This window comes from Coregonus lavaretus (assembly GCF_964263955.1).
Source record: "Coregonus lavaretus genome assembly, chromosome: 37".
Lineage (NCBI taxonomy): Eukaryota > Metazoa > Chordata > Actinopteri > Salmoniformes > Salmonidae > Coregonus > Coregonus lavaretus.
Genome location: NC_140024.1, coordinates 1,364,517 through 1,390,438, shown reverse-complemented (window position 1 = coordinate 1,390,438; position 25,922 = coordinate 1,364,517). Strand labels below are relative to the sequence as shown.

General features: G+C 43.3%; 1 protein-coding gene across 2 annotated transcripts in view; it reads left to right on the top strand.

The window, feature by feature from the left end:
- LOC311111695 (low-density lipoprotein receptor-related protein 4-like) overlaps window positions 1–25,922 on the top strand; it is a 201,856-nt gene that overhangs the window by 31,500 nt on the left and 144,434 nt on the right. The gene's annotated exons all lie outside the window — the stretch shown is intronic.

Below are 25,922 nucleotides of genomic sequence, written 5' to 3'. Positions count from 1 at the left end.
TCTAGACTGTATCTAAAAAAAAAATTTTTTTAAAAGTATTTTGTCCTCTCCTTCGTATATTATTTAATCCTACAATTAGCCTCTTCCCCCCTCTTGACACATAGTTCTGCTCATGTGTCAATATTACCACCTACCTAAACAATCACTTAGGTAATTTATCAACCAATTGCCATGCCTTTCATTTTTGAGACTGTCTTTTGCTTCTTTATTGCTCCTCCCACTTCCTTTGTCTTTATGGCGGCTAAATTTGACTTTCATTCAGTTCAGAATCAATTAGTAATCCAATCAATCAATCTTTTATCTTGTAAAAACACTTATGTTTAGTTCAAACTCTGTTCTACCCCGGCTCTCCCGGGCTTGACCTGAAGACTGATTGTTGGACATGACAAGTCCATATTTAAATATTTCAAACCTAACACAGCCCCCCCTCCTGCTGTAATCAATCAAGAAGATAGAAAATGAGAGACAGGTTTTAGCCTGAACTTTGCTTAATCCTGGTGCCGCTCCCTTCACAAAAAGGTTCCCCCATCTAGTCCCTATCTTCCTGATCTTATTGCTAAATCAATGATCTATGCAATAGCTGTTTCGCCTTCGATTGTACCTTCCTCTGATTACTGCAGCTCATTGCATCAATTTAGTTTCAAATATCACCCAACAAACCATTCCATCCCACAGCATAGCAAACACCACCCATGAACTGCTGAAAATCCCCTAAATTCAACATAACAACCCTTTATAAACATCCTGCTGGGTGTGTTGTTTTTTTATTTGAAAAACCCAATTGAAAAACAACAATCAAAGATAGCCAGGCTCAACTTAATTTGGTAGCTCCCTTTTATGACCTAAATACTGCCTAACTTCACTACTGCTCCCCCTCACTCTTAGCAACATTCCAATGAGAGAAGCTAATCTCTTTCTCCTGGTTATACATTTTGTTAACCTTCAATTACCATCAGTAATCTAAAGATGGTAGCACACACAAAACATGATACAGCTATCCCCAGTCCTAACCCATCAATAATGTTTGTATCAATCTAATTCCTCATAACTAATCCATAAAACCACTCAAAATTCCTCGATTATACAATTATTATTTAATTGATTACCCTAAATCTGCTACATGTGATCTCATCTCAAATGATCCATTATCAATTATTTGTTCAACCCCTTAGGAAAATCTGTCTCCCCTTCTATTGTTCCTGTCCCCCCTGTAAATGTCATATTTCAGTTTTTAGCCAATACAATCACGGTTACATCAAATGTTCCCTCAGTTAATGGTATTTTCTCCCTAATATTTTATACTCCTCTTATTTCCCTAAATGAGATTTAATCCCTTGCCTTTCCTCTACTATCCTTCTATCATTACTGAATCAATGATAATAACTGTAATAACTATCAATAATAATTGTAATAACTATTACAAATTATATTGTGCCCTTTTTCTGATAATGTTATAATTGTAGCCTATTCCATCACTTTAGTTTAAAATATGTTTCTTTATAACAAATCCATAACCCACCACAGGCTGGCGCTATTCCCCCAGCACAACAGCCAATGCCACTTGCTTCCCCGTAACGAAAATAAATTATCATTCTAAAATTTACCAACTATTTGTATTTTCCCGCTAACCCATTTCAGTTCGCTATTCAATCTCTTTAACCGTTCTCTCTGATTCGGCCCCAATCAATAAAACAAATACTTGATATCGTTGATAAGCATACACTTAATGACATTCCTACCATCTGAACTATGTACTGTCTCTCACCTCTCCCCCCTCTCCTGCTCCTTCCTACATTAAGGGGGAGGCGCGGGGACCTTCCCTACAAATCTTCCTTCTTAGAAAATAATGTCATTTGTACTTGTAACATATTTTCATATACCTATCTAGAATACTACTAAAGCTATCTAATGCAACTTTTAATACACATAAAAACTCTCTCTCCCTACACCCATTCCCCATTGAATAAGTGCGTCTTCCTAGTTACCGCATAACCACGCCTCAAATGTTCCATTCAGCATTAACCAACCAAATACTAAGTAGTATCCGGTTATCATTCATACCAGCCGTTGAATTCCCTCATGCACACAGATTTCACCTTAATCCATTCAAATGCCCAACACAACATAATAGTTCAATGGAACCCTCTATTGGCTCTCTACTATTTATACATTACTTCTATAACCACTTTAGTTATGGTCCGATTACCCATTAAACCTTATCACATAACCTTATCACCTAATCAAACAACGGCACAACCTTAAACTCATATCCGCCGGCTGGTATCCCAGTAACCAAGAGCACCGACAGGTCGCCGGCTCCAACTCCCGAGCCGACCAGGCGAAAAATCTGCTGATGTGCCCCCGAGCAAGGCACCCAACCCCCACTGCTCCTGCAAGTCGCTCCGGACCAGAGCGTCTGCCAAATGACCAAAAATGCAAATGTAAATATTCTCTACTTTCTCACTCATGACGTACGTCTACGTTTGGGTGAGAAAGTTCATACGTATATATCGTTGGAATTATACAGGTACCTCTCAAATAAACGCTTCGTGGCATTTTACCCGTTGAACCAAAAATTAGACTGTCCTATCTCCGACACTGCCCTTTCCTTTACCCCTGCAGTCACGATGGTTATGACCTGTTCTGTTACAGTATCTACACGGGGCCATACACTTTTGCCAAATATTCCTTTGTTACCTTTAAAGCACTAGCTCTCTCCTTCGCGCTTAAAAAAGACCCTCGCTGTCTCTAGCCCCTCCCCTCGCTGTTTTTTCAAATCCTTTCCATAGTTTACATGCATCTGCTTAATCATAACTTTTAACTTTTCCACATCGAGATGCCCAATAAATCCATACCTCTTCTCCCAAATGGATCCATAAAACATATTTCTTCGATCTCTTCCTAACATATATCTTTCATCCCCCGTTAATTCTCGGACCTCTTTAGAAGATTTATTTCCCATGGTGGAAAAATAACAAATCCCCCCATTTAGTAATAATTCAATCCAGAATTATTTTCCTAGGAGCTATTATTAGTGCGTCTTTTGAGCCAATGTTATGATCTGCTTTTGTAATTAACCATTTAAAATTACCTAACCCCTAACCCAGAGTTTTTTTATTTAAAACTCTGGTTTCATGAAAAGAGTCAGATAACCATTTTTTCTCACTCGACTTATTTTTAGCTCCTTCCTTGAAACAATTATCACATATTCCGATGGATTCTCAAATCTCACACATACACAACATTATACAATCATTTGCTAACCCTATTTGTAACCTGCTCCAGTTTCATGAAACAGACAGAGTTATAGCAAATCCCCAGTTGTTTACGCGACTTTTGACCTGTTTAATGTATCCATAGCACACGACGAAAATCATCCCCCTCCCTGTTTATATCGTAACACTGTACCCCGTACAATCTCAATAAAAACTAGTTTACATTGGTGATGGCCATTCACCCCGTGTCATTTCAGACTAGATTATTTTGGTAATAGCTATTTACCTAGGGTCAATTACGGACCCTCCCCGTTTAGTAATAATTATTACTTCCTTTGAGATTTTGGTAACTATTCTCTGCCCTTCACAATAATTACTATTCTTATACAAGTTCAAATCATTTCACCAATTCCATGAATAAAAATTACTGACCTTTTCCTTGCAGTTTGGATTTAAATACTTTTTCAAACTCGTTAACGTCTTTATCGTTCATAAGAGTAATCACCGGCCTGTTTATAACCTTAATGTCGAAGGCCAGGACTATTCTCCACGGATGCAATCATCCGCCTGTGCACGGTTTCGGTGTCCTTAGAACGACAAAGATGTATTTAAGCTCCGCTCAAAGGACCACTCTGTTAAGAGAATTTCTATCTCTAATTCAACCTAAGCTTGAATCATTACCAGAGGTTGTAAGGCTCTGGTTTTAATCATAAATGATTCAAGGTCCACAACCAGCAAGAATGATCTGTATTTTTATTCATGGAGAGCTCTGGCGCCAAAACCCATACCCTCCTGTTTTATACTCCTTGACACACAAAGGCACTTTGCTCCGCCCACCTTTTTAGGAGGCTTTCTTAAACAGTTTCCACCTTTCTCCTTCACCCTGGAATGTTTAGTCCCGCCGCCCTCTGTTAGTGGGTTGATAATTCTAACACAGTTTACACATTTATACTGTATTTGGGGTGAAATCCTTTAGTCATTATTCTTAAAATACAAATTAATCTAACACTAACAGGGATGTAAACTAATTTGTGCAACATATTTGAGAGAAATAAGCTTTTTGTGCGTATGGAACATTTCTGGGATCTTTTATTTCAGCTCATAAAACATGGGACCAACACTTTTGCATGTTGCGTTTATATTTTTGTTCAGACTAAATGGGATAGCTCTGCTCTCGCTCTGTCTTTCTCTCGCTTTCTTTCTCTTTCTTTCTCTCTCCTATTTCGCACACACACATGAGATGGCTGAACAGGCCGATCCGTGACTTGCAGATCTTGTCTCAGTGGGGGCAGGGATGGTTCGTCCTGTGCTTTGCGGCGTGCTCTCTTTCCGGCTGTTAGTTATTTTCTTTCGGCCTCAGAGTTGAGTTCCGTTGATGATTTTGGACCTCCATGAAGATCTGTCAATGGCATGGATTTCCCAGTTATTTGGATTCATATGGCATTTCTTAGGGTCCCGAGTGGCGCAGCGCCACTACAGACCCGGGTTCGATCCCGGGCTGTATCACAACCGGCTGTATTTAAACATGATACAGTAACCCTCAAACTCTTCAACATCTCAAATGGAGAGACTGAATAGCTACCATATGGACAGACTTCATTAATGTGTTTGTGTCGGGCGCATGTTGTCTATTTAGTCAGGCAATGCCCACATTATTCTGACATATTTTAGAATGTAAAAATAATATGAATGTCAATGCACAATGCCATTGTGTAGGCCTATTAAAAAATGCATTCTTCTTAGTGGTAATGCATTCTTTTTTTGCAAACATTTTTTTTTGGGGGGGGACTTTTTTTTCTCTACACGCTATTACAACAATTAAATATAATGCATTCTTCTTAGTAGGTCCTTGAAAATTTCAATTTATGTGCTTGAAAAAGTCCTTGAATTTGACTTGCCAATGTCTACATGAACCCTGTATAGGCTACTTTCTCAGCCCCAAAAATGAAAGATAAAATCACCTGCTATTGAAATTATGCACATATCATTCGCTTTCCTGTCAGATCTTGACCCCTGACAGTATTTTCTTTTCATTCGAGCCAGTCATTTTCAGTTGGCAATGGCCCGGTGTGCCACTGGCAAATTTACCTGAATGTCCAGCCCTGCTGTGTGCGGTGCGCGTAGGGCCTAGGACTATGTCTACCACTTTGTGTAGCCATTAGCGACGCTAATGATTGCCTTACCGTTTTCTGGTAGTTGGAAAGGCAATTAAAAGGTACCTACAAATTAGCCTACATGGCAGAATCATAATTATTTGCATCAATCCAGTGGCCACTTGTTTTGAAAACTCCATCACGTGCGCTGTAGAAACTCAGCTAGCCAAACACAACTGTCTGGCTGGTGCACACCTGAGTTAAAGGGTAACTACACAGAAATGTTTTTAAATTTCTCAGATTTTCAAAAGAATGGTCCCCTGATATGTTTTTTTTTTGCATTGTGGACTTTGAACTTCAAATGTTTTGGTCTTTCTATTAAGTGTGAGTTTTGAGACTGAAACCTGAACAAACTGGGGGAAATCACAGTACTCCACGCTTTCTTTTTTTGCCGTGGTATTGCTTTGGTATCAAGTATAGTTTTTTCAAATTCTGCCTTCAAGAGGATTTCGCAGAAAATAACTCATGGCACTTTGAAATCTGCAATAAATAAATTTTTCACATTATTTTAAGACTTTTTTTTGCTGTTACAGTAAATCTTTCCAAATCAATGTAAGAACACAAGGGCATGCTAATTTAAAAGATGGCTAGTGATTATTTGCTTGGTTCTGTATGGAATGCAGGAGCATTATGGGACACAGGCCAGGTCATTATCAATTATGATTTTTTTAATAAACAAAATTGTGCGACCAAATCACTGAAGAAGTTTGTAGCACCATTGCCACCAGTGGAAAAAGTTAGTGTAGAACCGTGCCATGTATAGTCTCTGCTCCTGGCACTTTTCTTGGAGTTGACGGGCTGAGAAGATCATGTCTGACGTTCCTCTGCCAGGTCGAAAGCGACTGGGATTCAGGGAGGAGTGTTTTGGCAAGGGGTTGGAGTTTGTTTAGAAGGATTCTCAGAAGTATTTTGCCTGCTGTGGAAATGAGGGAGATTCCCCTGTAGTTACCACATTCTGACTTGTCCCCTTTCTTGAACACGGTGACAATGATGGCATCTTTCAATTCCAAATCCTGACCAGAAAGGAGTGCAGGTGTTCTAGTAGACATTCTCCTCCGTGTCTGTAGCAAGTATCTGGTCTGGCCCGCTGGCCTTGTTCTCTTTCATCTGCTTGACAGCTTTGGCCAATTCAAGCTTGGTTGGTTCTTCAGCGGTATGGTGTTCGGGGATGTCACTGAAGACAGAATCATCTACCGTCATGGTGTCCTTGCCAGCGGGAGTTGATTGCATCCTTATTTGTTAAGATTTCGGTCCCGTCCTTTGACTGGAGTAGTGCAAGGCCCTGTTTTGATGGGCCGTAGAGGGCTTTGGTAGCCTTGAAAAATGCATGTGAGTTATTGGTGTCTGCAAGGTTTTGTATTTATTTTGCTTTGTTTCTGAAAAAGTTGTTCTTCAGTTCCTGTATTTTGGTTTGTGCTTTTTATTTAGCCTTCTTGTGTGCCTCTTTCTTTTCTGTTGCGAGTGCTTGTTGTGTCCAGGCTATGAATGCTTTCTGCTTCTTGTCGATTAGGTCTGTGATTTCCGGGTCGTTATCATCAAACCAGACGCTGTTTTTCCTTTTTGTGTATCCGAGGATGTTTTCACAGCTGATTAGAACTGCCGTCTTCAGTTGTGTCCAGTGCTCCTGTACATATCCTGGAACCTTGTTGGTGGTGTTTGTTCGGGCTAGCTCCTCCTTCAGCTGGTTCTGCGATTCTTGGTATTTTTAGTTTGTTTACATTGAGCCTTTTTCTCTGCAGCTTTGGGCGGTTGATGTGTTTGCGAGCTAGTTTGAGAGTTATCACTGATCTAATTAGTCTGTGGTCGGTCCAGCAAAGCAATTGTCTGCATTTATCATGGCACGGGTGATGTGGACATCTTTACTGTCACACTTTCTGACTATCACATAGTCCAGGAGATGCCATTGGTGTGATCTGGGGTGGCACCAGGAGGTCTTAAATCTATTATTCTGCCTGAATGGGGTGTTGGTGATTGTCAGGTCGTGCTCAGGGCAGGTTGTTAGTAGGAGGTGACTATTTGGAGTTGGATTTTCCAATTTCCTCTTTCCCAATTACGCCATTCCACATTTGGTGGTCTCCCAACTCTAGCTCTGAATCACCCATGTCACGTCCCCCCACCTCCCTCCCTCCTTCCGCATCCGCATTCATTAGACCCTCGCCCCGCAAAGACTAAATTAACCAGCATTACTCTGGATGAGGGCTGGGGGGCCCTGAGCAACAAGCTCTATTAAACATACAATGAGGGGGCTCTGCCTGGAGGCCCCATTGAGGCCTGGGTTTGGAGTGGGGACACGGCTGAAAGGCATGCACTCCCTAATGAACTGGAGTGGCCCATCCAGACATGCCTTTCACAGGAGATGGGGAGGACAAAGTATCAAAACAACCCCAGACCCTCGCCGCTCTCAGGGGCAAAACACCGCCTTTTGACTTGGCGGAGTGTGGGCTTTCTGAAGGGGAATCTGGGAGGAGAAAAGAGGGGGGTGGCAGAATGTACTTATTAAAACAATGGGACTATCAAATGAAATGAAGCACCCTCCCTCCTCTTTCCTTTCTTTCCCTCTCCCTCCCCCCCTCGCATCCTCTACTCCCTCAATCCTGGCAGCACCACTACTGCCAATTAGAGGCACTCTTGGGCGAGTGGTTGAAGCCCCATATATTAAGGGGTCTCAAAGGAACTGGTTTAGAGTTGTCTCTGTAGTGGTTGTTGTGCTTACGAGAGGGTCTTAGTAACCCGTTCGGTGTACTCACAGCACTCAGTCTGCCACCAGGGATTTGTGTACCATCATGTCCTCTCTCGGCTCGCTTTTCTTCTCTCCTTCCCCTCTTTCTGCTCCTTGCTCACATGGAGCACCAAAAAAAAAGATAATGAAAAAATGGACTAATCTCGTAAATGATGGTTATGAAATGTAGTGTACCAGGTTGTGAACTCTGCAAACAACGCTTACACTCTGAGAATGAGAACGGTGAATGAATGTAATTAATACATGCATTAAAGCTTCAATACTGTATGTAACTTTTTGTATTTATTTTATGTTCACAAGCTACAATAAGTCAGTAGTGGTCATTCAATGTGAATCAACAGTAACGATATCGCGCCTCTAACCTACCTGAGAACCGCTGTGTTCGTTGGTTTTCATTTTCCCTGTCGGGTCGGATTTTCCCACCAGATTTTGTGGGGCGCGCAATGAGTGACGTGTTTTCCGTCAGTGAGGAGGCGGCATGATAGCTAGCTAGCTGAGCCCATAGCCAGTACTTGGCTAGCGTAGATAGCTAGCTTACAGACATGCCAGACGCAAGGGGCAAACAACCTGACCCAACAGCAACTACTCCATCTAAGCCAAAGAAACAGAGAAATTTGGAGAACAGACAGGCAAAAATAGAAAGCGATAGTAAACCTTGGATTTGCGTTCACACATTGGAAAGACCTAAGGGATTCAAAACCCACCCAGAGTTTGCATTTCTTCTGCTGAAACGGTAAGACATACAGTAGCTAGCTAGATAATATACAGTGCCTTCAGAAAGTATTCACACTCCTTGACTTTTTCCACATTTTGTTGTGTTACAGCCTGCATTTAAAATTCATTAAATTGAGGTGTTTTGTCACTGGCCTACACACAATACCCCATAATATCAAAGTGGAATTATATTTTTTGACATTTTTACAAATTAAGGAAAAATTGAAAGCTGAAATGTCTTGAGTCAATAAGTTTTCAACGTCTTTGTTATGGCAAACCTAATTAAGTTCAGGAGTAAAAATTTGCTTAACAAGTCACATAAGTAATAGTAATAGTGTTTAACATGATTTTTTAATAACTACCTCATCTTTGTACCCCACACATACAATTATCTGTAAGGTCCCTCGGTCGATCAGTGAATTTCAAATACAGATTCAACCACAAAGACCAGGGAGGTTTTCCAATGCCTCACAAACTCAGTTGCCGAAGAGGAAGGAAACCACTCAGGGATTTCACCTTGAGGCCACTTAAAACAGTTACAGAGTTTAATGGCTGTGATAGGAGAAAATTGAGGATGTATCAACAACATTGTAGTTACTCCACAATACTAACCTAATTAACAGGGTGAAAAATATTCCAAAACATGCATACTGTTTGCAACAAGGCACAATAGTGCAAATAATTATAGTGTGAAAAGCTCTTAGAGACTTACCCAGAAAGACTCTCAGCTGTAATCGCTGCCAAAGGTGCTTCTACAAAGTATTGACTCAGGGGTGTGAATACTTATGTAAAAGCCATTCTGTATTTCATTCTCAATAAATTTGCAAACATTTCTAAAGGCATGTTTTCACTTTGTCATTATGGGATATTGTGTGTAGATGAGTGAGGAAGAAAAATAAAATTTAACACATTTTAGAATTCAGGTTGTAACACAAGAACATTTTGAATAAGTCAAGGGGTATGAATACTTTCTGAAGGCACTGCATATCTTCACCACACACCCCTCCCCTTCTTCTTGTCTCAGCATTTATTTATATATTATACTCAAGACACATTAGCTTCACACATACACTACATGACCAAAAGTATGTGGACATATGTGCTCGTTGAACATCTCATTCCAAAATCATGGGCATTAATATGGAATTGGTCCCTCATTTGCTGCTATAACAGCCTCCACTTTTCTGGGAAGGCATTCCACTAGATGTTGGAACATTGCTGCAGGGACTTGTTTCCATTCAGCCACTAGAGCATTAGTGAGGTCGGGCACTAATCTTGGGCTATTAGGCCTGGCTTGCAGTCGGCATTCCAATTCATCCCAAAGGTGTTAGATGGAGTTGAGGTCAGGGCTCTGTGCAGGCCAGTCAAGTTCTTCCACACTGATCTCGACACACCATTTCTGTATGGACCTCGCTTTGTGTACGGGGGCATTGTCATGCTGAAACAGGAAAGGGCTTTCCCCAAACTGTTGCTACAAGGCTTGGAAGCACAGAATCATCTTGAATGTCATTGTATGCTATAGTGTTACGATTCCCCTTCACTGGAACTAAGTGGCCTAGCCCGAACCATGAAAAACAGCCCCAAACCATTATTCCTCCTCCAGCGGGGACTGTGAAGCAACACAAACATAGGCACAGACACATGCATACACACACATGATAACATGGTGCAGTGGTCTAAGGCACTGCATCACAGTGCTAGCTGTGCCACTAGAGATCCTGGTTAGAATCCAGGCTCTGCTGTAGCCGGCTGCAACCGGGAGACCAATGGGGCGGCACACAATTGGCCCAGCGTCGTCCAGGGTAGGGGAGGGAATGGCCGGCAGGGAGGTAGCTCAGTTGGTAGAGCATGGCGTTTGCAACGCCGGGGTTGTGGGTGCGATTCCCACGGGGGACCAGTATGAAAATAAAAAAGAATAATGTATGCACTCACTAACTGTATGTCGCTCTGGATAAGAGCGTCTGCTAAACGACGTAAATGTAAATGTAAATGTAACATATGCACTATACACACACGTGCACATGGATTTTGTGTTGTAGATACAGTGGGGAGAACAAGTATTTGATACACTGCCGATTTTGCTGGTTTTCCTACTTACAAAGCATGTAGAGGTCTGTAATTTTTATCATAGTTACACTTCAACTGTGAGAGACGGAATCTCCAGAAAATCACATTGTATGATTTTTAAGTAATTAATTTGCATTTTATTGCATGACATAAGTATTTGATCACCTACCAACCAGTAAAACTTCTGGATCTCACAGACCTGTTAGTTTTTCTTTAAGAAGCCCTCCTGTCTCCACTGATTACCTGTATTACCTGCACATGTTTGAACTCGTTACCTGTATAAAAGACATCTGTCCACACACTCAATCAAACAGACTCCAACCTCTCCACAATGGCCAAGACCAGATAGCTGTGTAAGGACATCAGGGATAAAATTGTAGACCTGCACAAGGCTGGGATGGGCTACAGGACAATAGGCAAGCAGCTTGGTGAGAAGGCAACAACTGTTGGCGCAATTATTAGAAAATGGAAGAAGTTCAAGATGACGGTCAAGCACCCTCGGTCTGGGGCTCCATGCAAGATCTCACCTCGTGGGGCATCAATGATCATGAGGAAGGTGAGGGATCAGCCCAGAACTACACGGCAGGACCTGGTCAATGACCTGAAGACAGCTGGGACCACAGTCTCAAAGAAAACCATTAGTAACACACTACGCCGTCATGGATTAAAATCCTGCAGCGTACGCAAGGTCCCCCTGCTCAAGCCAGCGCATGTCCAGGCCCGTCTGAAGTTTGCCAATGACCATCTGGATGATCCAGCGGAGGAATGGGAGAAGGTCATGTGGTCTGATGAGACAAAAATATAACTTTTTAGTCTAAACTCCACTCGCCGTGTTTGGAGGAAGAAGAAGGATGAGTACAACCCCAAGAACACCATCCCAACCGTGAAGCATGGAGGTGGAAACATCATTCTTTGGGGATGCTTTTCTGCAAAGGGGACAGGACAACTGCACCGTATTGAGGGGAGGATTGATGGGGCCATGTATTGCGAGATCTTGGCCAACAACCTTCTTCCCTCAGTAAGAGCGTTGAAGATGGGTCATGGCTGGGTCTTCCAGCATGACAACGACCCGAAACGCACAGCCATGGCAACTAAGGAGTGGCTCCGTAAGAAGCATCTCAAGGTCCTGGAGTGGCCTAGCCAGTCTCCAGACCTGAACCCAATAGAAAATCTTTGGAGGGAGCTGAAAGTCCGTAATGCCCAGCGACAGCCCTGAAACCTGAAGGATCTGGAGAAGGTCTGTATGGAGGAGTGGGCCAAAATCCCTGCTGCAGTGTGTGCAAACTTGGTCAAGACCTACAGGAAACGTATGATCTCTGTAATTATAAACAAAGGTTTCTGTACCAAATATTAAGTTCTGCTTTTCTGATGTATCAAATACTTATGTCATGCAATAAAATGCAAATTAATTACTTAAAAATCATACCATGTGATCTTCTGGATTTTTGTTTTAGATTCCGTCTCTCACAGTTGAAGTGTACCCATGATAAAAAATTACAGACCTCTACATGCTTTGTAAGTAGGAAAACCTGCAAAATCGGCAGTGTATCAAATACTTGTTCTCCCCACTGTATGTGGTAGTGGAGTAGGGGCCTGAGGGCATACACTTAGTTTATTGTGAAAGCTGTTCTGAATATATTGTAATGTTTTAAAAATTGTATAACTGCCTTAATTTTGTTGGACCCCAGGAAGAGTAGCTGCTGCCTTGGCAGCAGCCAATGGGGATCCATAATAAATACAAAATACAAAAATTCTAGTCAACCTGTCCACTTGGGAATACAGTGTTATTCAATGCGTTTCTATGGACTGAATAAGCAGAACACCGGCCTTCCCGCCTTTGGGACAATGACTCCCATTGTTAGAGCGGAGAACATCTCGTCATTATATACAGATCTCTGACTATATAGGGAATAAGGTGCCATTTGGGACACAGGCCAAACCTGGAGAGGATACAGAGAGCGAGAGATGTAATCAGGTTGCAGTGACCTGCAATGCTCTTGTTATTGCAACATGGAGAAGTTGTTGTTGCAGTGTGCTGACGATGATGATGATGTGTATGGGTGGTCCTCTGTAGCTCAGCTGGTAGAGCACGGCACTTGTAACGCCAGGGTAGTGGGTTCGATCCCCGGGACCACCCATACACAAAAATGTATGCACGCATGACTGTAAGTCGCTTTGGATAAAAGCGTCTGCTAAATGGCTTATTATTATTATTATTATTATTATTATGATGATTATAAGACCAATTTGGTCATTTTGGTTTCGCCCGATCTCCCCAAACTGTATTTCTCTACTTGTCCTTTCATAGAAGTCCACTAAATTGAGGCTACACTGCCCTCATAGTCTTTGTACACATTTAGCCCTCTCAAGAAACTATTTTCATATTTTTCTCTTTTAGTGAAGCCCACTTGAATATGCTAGCCTAACTGTCTTGTCCTTTATTCCAGAGAGCCCACTCATTCTCTGTAATGAGCTAAAATGTCTTCTCTGGGAGTCTAGTTTCCTCTGCTCTGTGAGTAATGTGAATTAATGTGTTTAACTGGGAGACCTTGGCCCCATGTGTCTGCTTACTGTCACAGTCACAGACAACGGGGCCGCCACATGCTCATGTGGGGATAATTGTTTTCTTGGAAGCCATAGCCTCTTGAGCTCAATAGCGAGTGCATAACAGTCAAGAGTCTAAGGGGGTTTCTGAAGCTAATGGACTCGCTATATTCAGAAATGTATTAGGCTATAAGTTTAGCATTTAATGCAGGCAAAGAATTTCAATATTTTACCTCATAGAAGTCGCCTTTCCCAAGTCAGTTACAAACATTGGATGAATTCCATGAGAGATTAAAGCACCCATCCTTCCTCCTTTTTTGAGTTGCTGCCGGATTAAGGGCACATTTTCTACTTTTACCTTGTATCAGATTAAGGGTTTGAGGTAGTTGTTCCCAGTGGACTAGGGCTAGCTGGGATGTTGTTTTCCAGGCCCTGGAGGCTGGTGCTGGTCGGAGATCCCATCCAGGTGTTAGCCCGGGAGGGAGAGGAAATCTGGGGCAAAGATTAATCAGAACCAGGCCTGATCAAAGCCCGGAGCGGACCAGAGAATGCACCAAGGCAGAGGCGTGAGGAGGTGGGGGCGAAGAATATGGGGGCTATAGCAAGCGTCTGTCTCACTCTCTGCCACTCTCAATCCATCTTCTCTTCATCCACCATCCATCTGCTCCTTTTCTCTTTCCTATTTCCGCTCCTTGCCACTACCAATTCATCTCTCTTATAACCTCAGAGAGCCCTGAATCATATAGGCAAATCATCTCTCCCTTTCTCTCTCTCGCTCTCTCTCTCTCCCTCTTGAACTCGCAGAGCTGTTGTGGGATAGTAGTGGCATATTTAGCACGGCCCTGGGTAGAGACGGACTGGCATACTGATCAGCCAGGTGATGCAGAACAGAGCAGCACAGCGGTTCTCTGTTCCTACACTTATCTAGCACAGAGAGGAAGGTGACGGCAGGCAGGGGATTAAAAAAATAAGCTAATTTGATTTTTACAGTGTGGAGATATGGCCCTCCCTACTCTTTTATAATTACCCCTTATCTCCAGCTTTCATTGGGCTGATAAAGGGGGTGGAGATTTGTGGGTGTTGTGATGCAGAGAAACACCAGGTTAGTTGGTAGTTAAAGTGATGCTCCAGAGCAATTGTATCATTTTAAGCAATTCGTATGATATTGTACGAATTGGGTCGTCCCTCCCTGAGCAAATCGGTTTGCGTTCAATGGGAACAATTTGAAAGGGAAAGCTTCAAGGTGGTACCTCTGTTTTTCCTCATGGTTTGAGACTACTGAAAGTGACCCAGGCCATATCTCAGGTCTTCCTCAGATCTTCCTAGTGGTGTCTAGTCTGGTATATCTCAACTGCTCCATATATGCTAGGTTTCACTGAGCCCAGGAAAAGGTAATGGTCAGAATAGGGCTATCATAGAATAAAAGTTATTTGTCATCTACTTTCACCATGACAGTAAAGTCCTGACCGGTGGCACTGCTGCTTAGTCCCGTGTCAAAGTTGACATTCTTTATATTCCTGTGTTTGTGTTGATTTGTGTGTGTGTGTGTGTGTGCACGCACCAGTGTTTATATCCTTGTTTGTGTGTGACAGGTGGCAGAGCTCAGTCCAGTTGCCAGTAGCCATAGCGGCCGGCAGAATAGAGGCTCTGCTGGCGCCTGGCACCCATAGTCCTCTACTCAGATACTTTTGTATATATAGTGTATGTGGACACCCCAACATCCGTGCCCGACCTCACTAATGCACTTGTGGCTGAATGGAAGCAAGTCCCCGCAGCAATGTTCCAACATCTATTTGAAAGCCTTCCCAGAAGAGTGGAGGCTGTTATTGCAGCAAAGGGGGGGACCAACTCCATATTAATGCCCATGATTTTTGGAATGAGATGTTCGACAAGCCGGTGTCCACATACTTTTGGTCATGTAGTGTAGGTCTCCATGGCAGAGCGTCACATACACACACAGCCCTCTGAACCAGATTACCACATTGCCATCCTCACTTTCCCACTCCTAGCCTCTTAATATTTTATCGTCCCCCCCTTCACACACACATGTTATGTTCTTCTATCCTCGTGGGGACCTAAAATGTATTTCTGTTCAAAATCCTGTTTTCCTTAACCCTTACCAGAATCCTAACCTTAACCTGGAACCCTAAACCTAACCCCTAAGCTTAAAATAGCCAATTTCCTCATGGGGATGTGGGAACTGTCCCCATGAGGGAGAATTTTCCTTGTTTTACTATCCTTGTGGGGACATTTTTAGGTCCCCACAAGGATAGAAGAACGCGCACACACACACACACACAGCTGATGCTGGCACCACTGGCCCTGCTCCTACCCCTCTGGGGGGTGGGTATAAGGTAGACAGTCCGCTGCCTGACTGGTGCCAGGGCCTGATATAATTGGATTTAGGGTTGGCACGGTGCCCCCCCCCCCCCCTCAACCGAATGACATTGATTTATGAGCCTGGGCTCGGGTACTCTATGCAGCCTTAGAAATGCACTTACTAGAAAGGGTATTCACATTGTTCAGCTTCACAGAGTATGGCCTGTAAAACGGAAATCTAATTTATTTAGCTAAACTGGTTGCTTTTCCAATACAATACATTCTCTCTCCTCTCTCTCTAAGACCTGGCTAGTATGACAATTATTGGAAGCTGATGTCAATGCTCTTCCTCCTCCTGTGGTGGTTTTGGGTGACAGCTATTCTTAGCCTGGTAGGTCAGTTCTGTCCCCCCCCCCCCCCCCAATACACTCTTTACCATCAGAGGCCTTTAGCCCTTCACTGTGTGGCGTCCCTGGACCAACTGCACTGGGAGGGACGCAGGGACACAAAGATAAATAGTGTCTGGTTATGTGGTGGAGAGAACTGGAATGCAAACAAAACTCTCCCCTTACCCTTGAACTAAAGCTGACCTTTGCCTATGTCTGTGTGTGTGTGTGTGTGTGTTGTCACTGACACTTGTTGCTCACCATGATGACAAGTCTCATTTCCAGAACACAAGCTCCTTGCACAGACAACTATTTTCTGTTCAGCAGGATAGCATTTGTTTTTATGAGCCATTTTGGATAGTACACCCAGTTTAGGTCTATCTATAGCTCACCACCCTTATTTACCTTCAAGTACCTATGAAAGTGTATGTTTGTGCATGTGTGTGTGTTTGTGTGTGTGTGTGACTCCTGTTGAAAGGAGCCTCTTGTAAAGGTCTGGGTGATTTCGCCTTGATTACTGCGGTTTGTCACAAGTGAATGTTGCTGTTCATGCCTGTAGTTGTTGCTGTTCATGCCACACAAATACACACACACACAAACACACACACCCTCTTATTGTCTAATCATGTGCTGTTGTCTGATAGCCCCTGACCCTTTAGGGCACCAATCACAGCGAAGGATCCACAGACATGTCACGTTAGACAATCACATGCTTTGCGAAACGTTAGGGCCTTATTCCCAGATAGAAATACATTGTAATGCATCTCTGTCTTGTGTAGGGAATCATGTCAGCTCTATACATTACATTTGTATCGTCAACTTTCTCTATGAAGCACCTCATTCAACAAGACCCAGAGCTAAGTCAATGAGACTTGGCCTGGCCTCGTGCTTCTGATCAGCCAGAAGACACACAGACCCAGCACAGAGACACCATTCACTAAAGGGAGAGACAGGCCCTAAACAGTTGCTAGCTCTATCATTCACAAATACAGCATACTCAAAACACACACATTTCCTGTTCCGGTCGGTGCCTCTTCTGGCTGTGTCTTGATTGGAAATCTATTGGACATATAAAAAATGTCAAACTGAATTCAGTTGAATAGGGCCAGTCTACCTGAACAGTTTACCTGTCCTTATTCAAATCCATTCTTATTGACTCAGTCTCTGAATATCTGCATGTTCAGGTTTATATAGGCATATTATACTAGTCTCAACAACCCATCACACACACTGTAGTCGATTGGACTTTTATCCTAAAGTTTTAACAGTGGTATAGTGAGATATTTGGTTGGCCCTGTTTATGCAGTTACCACCCTCATGCCTCCTCCTTAGTGTGAGAGAGAGAAACATGTGTGAAAGGCAGCTAGAGAGAAGGAGAAAGAGGGAAATGGAGGAGAACATCAATGAATGAATGCTAAATATAAGTCTCCCATACATCTCTCTGCATCCTTGTCTACACAAAGAACTGGTTCAGTTTTTGCCAAGGTTTTCATTGTCATTGTGTTCTTGAAAAAATAAAAACAGTCACCCAATACTGTCTGCTCCTCTCTCCCTCTATTAAAGTGTGTCCACTCGCACACACTTACACTTGGATCTAATAGACTTGAGTCTCAATCATGGACCAAGTCCCAGTCTCTCTTAGGCTGCAGTGGGGACCAGGGGGACATCCAACCCAATTACTGAACCCATGTTCTGCAGGATAGACTCTAGAGGGGAGAGGAGAAGAAAAGAGGAGGAGAAGGAGCCAGACAATCAGTAGCCATAGTGTTTTCCTGTGTGAATCGAATCACTCTTTCACTGGTCTCTGTCTTTGTCACTCACCCACCCACTCACTCACTCACCGACTTTCTCTCTCCAGTGAAGGCCACACTCCCACATCCAGTGAAGTAGTCCTGTAATTCACCACACACACACACCTTGTTTAAAGGGATAGTTTGGGATTTTGGAAGTGAGGCCCTTTATCTATTTCCCCAGAGTCAGATGAACTCGTGGATACCACTTTTATGTCTGTGTCCAGCAGTGGAGGCTGCTGAGGGGAGAATGGCTCATAATGATGGCCAGAACGGAGCAAATGGAATGGCATCAAACACCTGGAAACCATGTGTTTGATGTATTTGATAACATTCATGCCACACTATCATTGGAATGGTATCTCCTGGGCTGGACTTTGGTGGGGATATGGGGAGCTGGTGTTGGGCTGGAAGATAAGGGGTGGAGGGCACTTGATACTGGAGGGGTCCCAAACACTCACATCCACACACTAAATGCTCTCTCCCTGATTTTGACATTTTTGGTTCTCTCTCTATCTCTGGTTTTGACTCTCTATTTGGTCGCCCACTCTGACCTTGACAGGATTGGAGATCATAAAAGGACAGCAGGCTTTAGACCAGCTCCAGACTAGGGCCACTGTGTCATCCAGCCGTTCCCAGCTTAGAGCTCTGTCTCGGGGCTACAGCTATTCTGACGGCCCCTGGAGCTAGATGAGGAACCACAGAGCGCCTGGAACTGATAACAATGGCACGATGAAGAAACTAGTAGGGTGTAGCCTACATATCCGGTCAGAAAACATCACTTGATGTAGTAGAAGTACTTTCCTCTCTGTGGTTACGTTTCCATATCGTATCTGATTTTACCCAGTACCCTTGTTGTTTTTGTTTGGCCCAGCTGTTTTTCAGCACTGTCGGTCTTCAGCTCATCTGAGGGAGATTTTTTTCCCTTGACTGTGTGTTTGTTGCCAACCAAGATGGCAACATGTCAGTCTTTGTCTGTGGGAATGTTTGTTGTCCAGTGTTTGTAAGTCAAATTTGTCTGTTTTAAAGTGCCTATACCTAACCCAAAGTTTTTTTCAAATTTTATTGTAGAGGGTAGAAATATATTTTATAGATTGAAAGGCCAAGATGGATGCATTTTTTATTTCTGAACTTTTTGCTGAATGCAATCACATGGAAACACACCACTGAATGAGGCCTATATCCCATGGTCTTGATTTGCAAGGAAACTGGGAATCCAAAGGGCTACAAAAACATTCAGAAATGTCCACAGTGTACTTTCATAAGTGGCACTTCTATGAGCTTTGGGCCTGGATGGCTATCTGCTGATACCTGGGCCTTGTCCTGCTTCTGTGAGCTGTCTGTCAATCTGAGTCATCCTACGCTCTTCCTATGGAGTAGTCACCAGTCTACACAGTGCCAGGAGCTGTTCCTGTTCGGCTCCATCTACTAGTGGACTACCAAGCGGGGATAAAACCCTCTCCAAACCCCTACCCCTTCTGGGCACCAGTGCCCATCCTCACACCCCATAGCCTGTGTGGAATCTCTTCCTCCCCACACTCAAGCAGCCTCTACTTGTCTGCATGCCCTCTCACACAGTGCTCGATAGTCGCCTACCTTGCAACCTAATACACACATCAATCAGAGCATTGCCGACAGTAGTTGGCTATACTGCCGACCTTTCTTGTGGTTTTATCCAGTCAACTTTATCCACAAAGGTCAAAATGGAATGGCTACTGGTGATATACTGTCTACTCACCTTCTCTGGCGAGCGGAGTTGGGTGAGTAAATCCATAAACCCTGTGCGATCACTGCAGATAATCTCCCCAACGACCGCCACGGACACAATGTTTCACTATGGCCAAGTCCCTTCTCTCCTGTCTACAAAGCAATCGGTTATCCTACATCTTCACAGCTTGTTGTTGCTGAATGATTTATTTTGTTGTATCAAAGAACACTGTTTCTGACTTTTTCAACAGACTAAATGCTAAGAAGGTGACAGAGTAAAGACTAAACTGAGATGTTTGGTTGTTTTATTGTTGTTGATATCTGGGAATATTCAACCAAACCCTGGTCCTGCCACGAGTCTACAATGTTTGCAAACGCAGTCTGATTTTAAAAGTAGGACTGGTCTGGGTATTGTCCATTTTAATGTTCAAAGCTTTGTTGGGGTTGAGACTACTAATGCAGATAACATTTGTAATATCTGAAACTTGGCTGAGTAAATCTGTCCCCACTTAAAGATATGCTATTTATTCCAAAGCCAAGTTCCGCACCAGTGTGCTGCTCTCAAAATCTGTGTGCAAACAATTTGAAATGATTGCACTCAATGTTGAGGTATTGAAAGACTGCCACCTTACTGTGGTAGGATATTATAAACCTCCGTCAGCCCTGAGCGAGACGCTAGTATATTTCACAAATTGCGTGGCGGACCTAAAGGACAGTGAAGTAATTATTGTTGGGGATCTAGACTGGGATTGGTTAAAACCTGCCTCTGACAATGTCAAGGCTTACCATGTTACTATGAATTTAACTTATTTCAAGAATGCCCCGACACATCCTAAACTGTAGTGTCCTGAGAAATCAACCCTTATTGAGCTCTTCTTGACTAATGTCCCACACAAATATGTTGCAGCTGGTGTCTTTTCTAATGATGTGAGTGACCACTGTGTTATTGCTGCTGTAAGAAACACCAAGGTCCCTAAGACCAGGCCCCGTTTTCTCCAAAAACAAAATTTTAAACACTTCTCTGAACAAGGGTTTTTACATGATATGTATTATTGTGATTGGAGCAGGATGGCTTCTATTCCTGATGGTGAATTGGCTTGGAGTTTTTTTTGTGTGACAATTTCCTGGAAATAACCAATAAACATTCCCCTTTTAAGGAGCTATAAAGTTAAAGAAAGGGACAACCCCTGGTACTCTTAGGAGCTGTCTAAGCTTATACATTAGATTAACCAAGTATGGGCCACTGCTAGGAGAACACATTCTGAGCCTGATTGGTCCAGGTTTAGGTTCTTAACACAGCTCTTATCAAGAAATGAAAACCTTAATTAAATAGTTGAATGCAAACTGTAACTATGATTTGCCACCATGTGTAACTAAGGACTCAAATAATGTTTTACTTTTTTTTACATTTTATTTAACTAGAATCTGACAGAGCTGTAGAAGTGAGAAATGACCGGAGTTTTAGTTTTTCCCACTGTTCGGTCTCTGAGGTACATAAAGCTCTAAAAGGTATTGACTCAAAAAAGCAGCTGGTCCTGACAATCTGGATCCAAATCTATTGAAACTTCACAACTGACTTTATTGCTGAACCACTAACCTACAGTACCTATTTAATCTCACCCTTGAGCTAAATGTCATCCCTAGTGTTTGGAAGGATGTAGAGAAACCTCTAAGCTGAATAACTACAGGCCTATTTCAAAGCTACTGGTTCTAGCTAAAATCTTGGAGACCCTTATATCAAATCAATTGAAGGAGTGTTTAATGTGTCAGTTACATTATATCTAAGTTTCAATCAGGTTTTAGAAAATGGCATGGCATATTTTTTTGCAGCAACAAAGGTTGTTAATTATATAATTGATACCATGGACAAGAAACAGCACTGTCTCCCCTTTCATCGATCTGTCAAGGGCCTTTGACACCGTTGATCATGACATAATGTTGCAAAGACTTGTCATCATAGGATTGGCTGATCAGGTAGTCTCATGGTTCTAAAGCTACCTGTCAGATAGAACTGATGGCAAGTCATCTGATATGTTAACTGTCCAGAATGAGGTGCCACAGGGCTCTGTTCTTGGACCGCTGTTGTTTACTGTCTATATTAATAATGTTGGTAGAAATGTGTCAAATGCTAGTTTAAATTTTTATGCTGATGACAGTTATTTATTGATGTGCAGCAACACTGAAGAATTGCAGTCTGCATTTACTGTTGTCCATACTCGGCTCAGTCAGCTGAAGTTGCTTTTTAATGCTGAAAATACAAAGTTGATGTATAACTGACTCTTCCATGTAGTCACTATGCAGGACAAGCAAATAGAAAGAGTAGCAACTTACAAGTACTTATGTTTCTTGATAGATGAGTGTCACCTTAAAACCCCACATCGAAGGTCTTGTGAAAAAGCTTTTTATTTTCGTAATAAGTCATGTTTTTCTTTTGAAGCGAGAAAGGCTTGTTTCCGCTACTTTTGTGCCTGTAATTGATGTATGTTGATATCTTGTACATGTATGCCCCTGTGGCATCATTACGTATGCTGGACACCATGTACCATTGGGCGCTGAGGTTTGTTACTAACTCCAAAGCCCTCACTCATCACTGTACACTCTATATGAGAGTGGGCTGGCCTTCCTTAGCTGTTCGGAGATGAAATCATTGGTACATTTTTATTTATAAAGCCATATTGAGACTCCTCCAATTTTACTTGTGTAACTACAATGTCCCGCAGACACATAAACTGTCGCCTGCGCTCACATGACTGTGTTTTGTTGATTGTGCCTAAGGCCCGTACAGAGCTAGGGAAAAAAGCTTTCCATTTCTCTTCCCCTTCCACTTGCAACAAGTTTCAAAGGTCCTGAAATTACAGTAGCTCGTCCCTTTAAATTAATTTAAAGCTAGATTAAACACTATGATGGAAAATGAAGTGGGGGGCTGTCAATGTTTTGACCCCTAGTTGCACCACACTTTCTTAAACCATTTTGCTGTTCAATGTGTAAATTTATGTTTTTTTAAACTGTAATGCTTTGTGTTTTATGTTGTAAATGTGTCTGCAACTTTGTGCGCTGATATTTTGGCCAGGTGTCTCTTGTAAAAGAGATTGTTAATCTAAATGAGACTAACCTGGTAAAATAAAGGTAGAATAAAAAAATTATGTTTTGGGGCTGAAGGGCTTGGGGTCTTTACGAGCAGAGCAGAGTTTGACCTCTGTGAAGGTTTGAGCTGTACTTGGACACAGTTGTGGTCATTGTGCTGGTAGCTGATGATTCTTCCCCTCCATCTCCCACCCCTACACCCCCCCTTAGTCTCCCTCAGTTCCGCTCCTTGCTTTATAGTCAGGAAATGGCCGCCCCCAAATGGACATAACATCCAGGTCAGTGGACAAGGAGTGAAAGGCCATGACGGGGTCAAGCCGACCATAAATTGGATGACCGGGCATTTTCTTTCTTCTGTTCTAATGGTCTTTGAAATCTGATGGTCAGTCTGCACATGGTCTGAAAACACAGATGTGCACACAACACACACACACTCACTCACGCATCTCTCTACCCTTCTACACCACTACCCCTTCGTCCATTTCTCTTGACACTTTCCAGTCCTCTCCTGTCTCCTTCCTCAGCTCTCTATGTAGCTAGTCTTCTCTGTCTTTTCTTCTTTCTCAGCTCCTCAGCTCCTCTCTGTCCGCCTCATCCCTAAGCAACCGTAACAAGCATGACAGATCTGCTCTTTGACTCAAACGGTGTCACATCTGACTTTACCCCCTACTCCCCCATACCCTTCAGGGCCTGTACCCCGTACCCACCCACCCCTTCTAAGAGCTAACAGGAGGGAAGCGTCCAGCTGGATGGAACTGTTGTGTTCCCCTCCGGAGGGCTTTGATCCCCCATCATCCCCCCTGGCCCCCGAGCTCAGAACGGGGCTGTATAATTCCCTGATTTAGCACCTTTTCCTCCACCAGTGGGGATGGGGACAAGGGGTGGAAGAGAGATGCACGCTTCTGCTATGCTCTGTGACAGCTGGGAGAGGGTGGGGGGGGACTGGTTCCTTTAACTATATCACCCCCCCCCCCTTTTCTTCACCTCTAGCCAGCTCTCACTCCACTCTTCCCACAAGTCAACAGCAGAGGGTCATTGTCTCTACAAACTCTACTCCCTGGGGAGAAAGTGGTGGCGGGGGCACAGGGGGTGTTTAGACCACCTCTCTCAGTTCCGTCTGATCCTAGCCCCATTTTTTTGGGCTTGAAGACTGACCTGTCAGCCCTTCTCTCTTCCCCAGAGTCAATGCAGCCCGGCCCCCTCAAAGGGCATTCTGCACCAGCCTTCTGTTTGAACAGCCCCAGCTGAAGGACCCCTTGTGCTGCCCTTTGTGTGCCTGTAAATAAGATCAGAGTTAAAGTCTCTGCGCTCTTGTGTCCGGAGACAGGCGCTCTGAGCCACAGGGACTAATACTGCCTGGCAGGCCTATCGATCGCAACCCCCCACCCACCCATACACACACACACACACACACCACAAACCACACAACACACACAAACACACTTCCCCTCCACCCCACGGTATCAGATTGTAGGTGCTTCAGCAGTGACCCCTATATCTTTTTTCGGTCTTTCTTTGTCTCTTTCTTTTCTCTCTCCACTACTCACGCTTTCTCTCTCTATATATCTATATCCTTCTCTAATTCCCAATTTAATATATGTGAAATGTATCAAATAAATGGGCCTGAATCAATGGTTGGAAACTCCTGAGTGGCGCAGTGGTCTAAGGCACTGCATCGCAGTGCTAACTGTGCCACTAGAGATCCTGGTTCGAATCCAGGCTCTGTCGCAGCCGGCCGCGACCGGGAGACTCATGGGCGGCGCACAATTGGCCCAGCGTCGTCCAGGGTAGGGGAGGGAATGGCCGGCAGGGATGTAGCTCAGTTGATAGAGCATGGCGTTTGCAACGCCAGGGTTGTGGGTTTGATTCCCACGGGGGGCCAGTACAAAAAAATATGTATTCATAACTGTAAGTCGCTCTGGATAAGAGCGTCTGCTAAATGACTAAAATGTAAATGTAAAAAAAAATGTTATGTAGTTCAGTCTCTATCGCTAGCTCTGTGCCTAACCCTATTCCTATACTGTCCAAACTGTCTATTCACACCATTGTATACACTCAGTGGCAAGTTTATAAGGTACACCCATATAGTACCGGGTTGGACCCCCCTTTGCCTCCAGAACAACCTGAATTATTCGGGGCATGGATTCTACAAGGTGTGGCATTCGAACGTTGCTCAATATGGTATGGTCGTCTGCTGTAATAGCCCATCCGTGACAGAACCGATGAGCTGTATGTTCTGAGATGCCGTTCTGCATACCATTGTTGTACTGCACCATTATTTGCCTGTTTGTGGCCCGCCTGTTAGCTTGCACAATTCTTGCCATTCTCCTTCGACCTCTCTCATCAACAAGCTGTTTTCGCCCACAGGAGTGCCGCTGACTGGATGATTTTTATTTGTCCACCATTCTCGGTAAACCCTAGACACTGTCGTGCCTAAAAAGCCTAGGAGGCCTGCCAGTTTCTGAGATACTGGAACTGGCGCACCTGGCATAGATGATCATACCAAGCTCAAAGTCGCTTATGTCACTTGTTTTGCCCATTTTAACGTTCAATCGAACAGTAGCTGAATGCCTCGATGCCTGCATGCCTGCTTTGTATAGCAAGCCACGGCCATGTGACTCACTGTCTGTAGGAGCGAACCATTTTTGTGAGCGGGGTGTATATACACTAAACTGGCCAATGAGTTTATATACACTGAGTGTACAAAACATTAGGAACACCTTCTCTTTCCATGACATAGACATAGACTGACCAGGTGAATCCAGGTGAACGCTATGATCCCTTATTGATGTCACTTGTTAAATCCACTTCAATCAGTGTAGATGAAGGGGAGGAGACGGGTTAAAGAAGGATTTTTAAGCCTTGAGACAGGATTGTGAATATGTGCCATTCAGAGGGTGAATGGGCAAGACAAAAGATTGAAGTGCCTTTGAACGGGGTATGGTAGTCGGTGCTAGTCGCACCGGTTTGAGTGTGTCAAGAACTGCAACGTTGCAGGGTTTTTCATGCTCAACTATTTCCCGTATGCCCTGTATATTCCGGACTCTGACATTGCTCATTCTGATATTTCTTAATTTATTTCTTTTTACTTTTGGATTATGTGCAAATTGTTTTGTATTATTACTGCACTGTTGGAGCTAGAAACACAACAGTTTCACTGCACCTGCGATAACATCTGCAAATCTGTGTACCCGACCAATAAA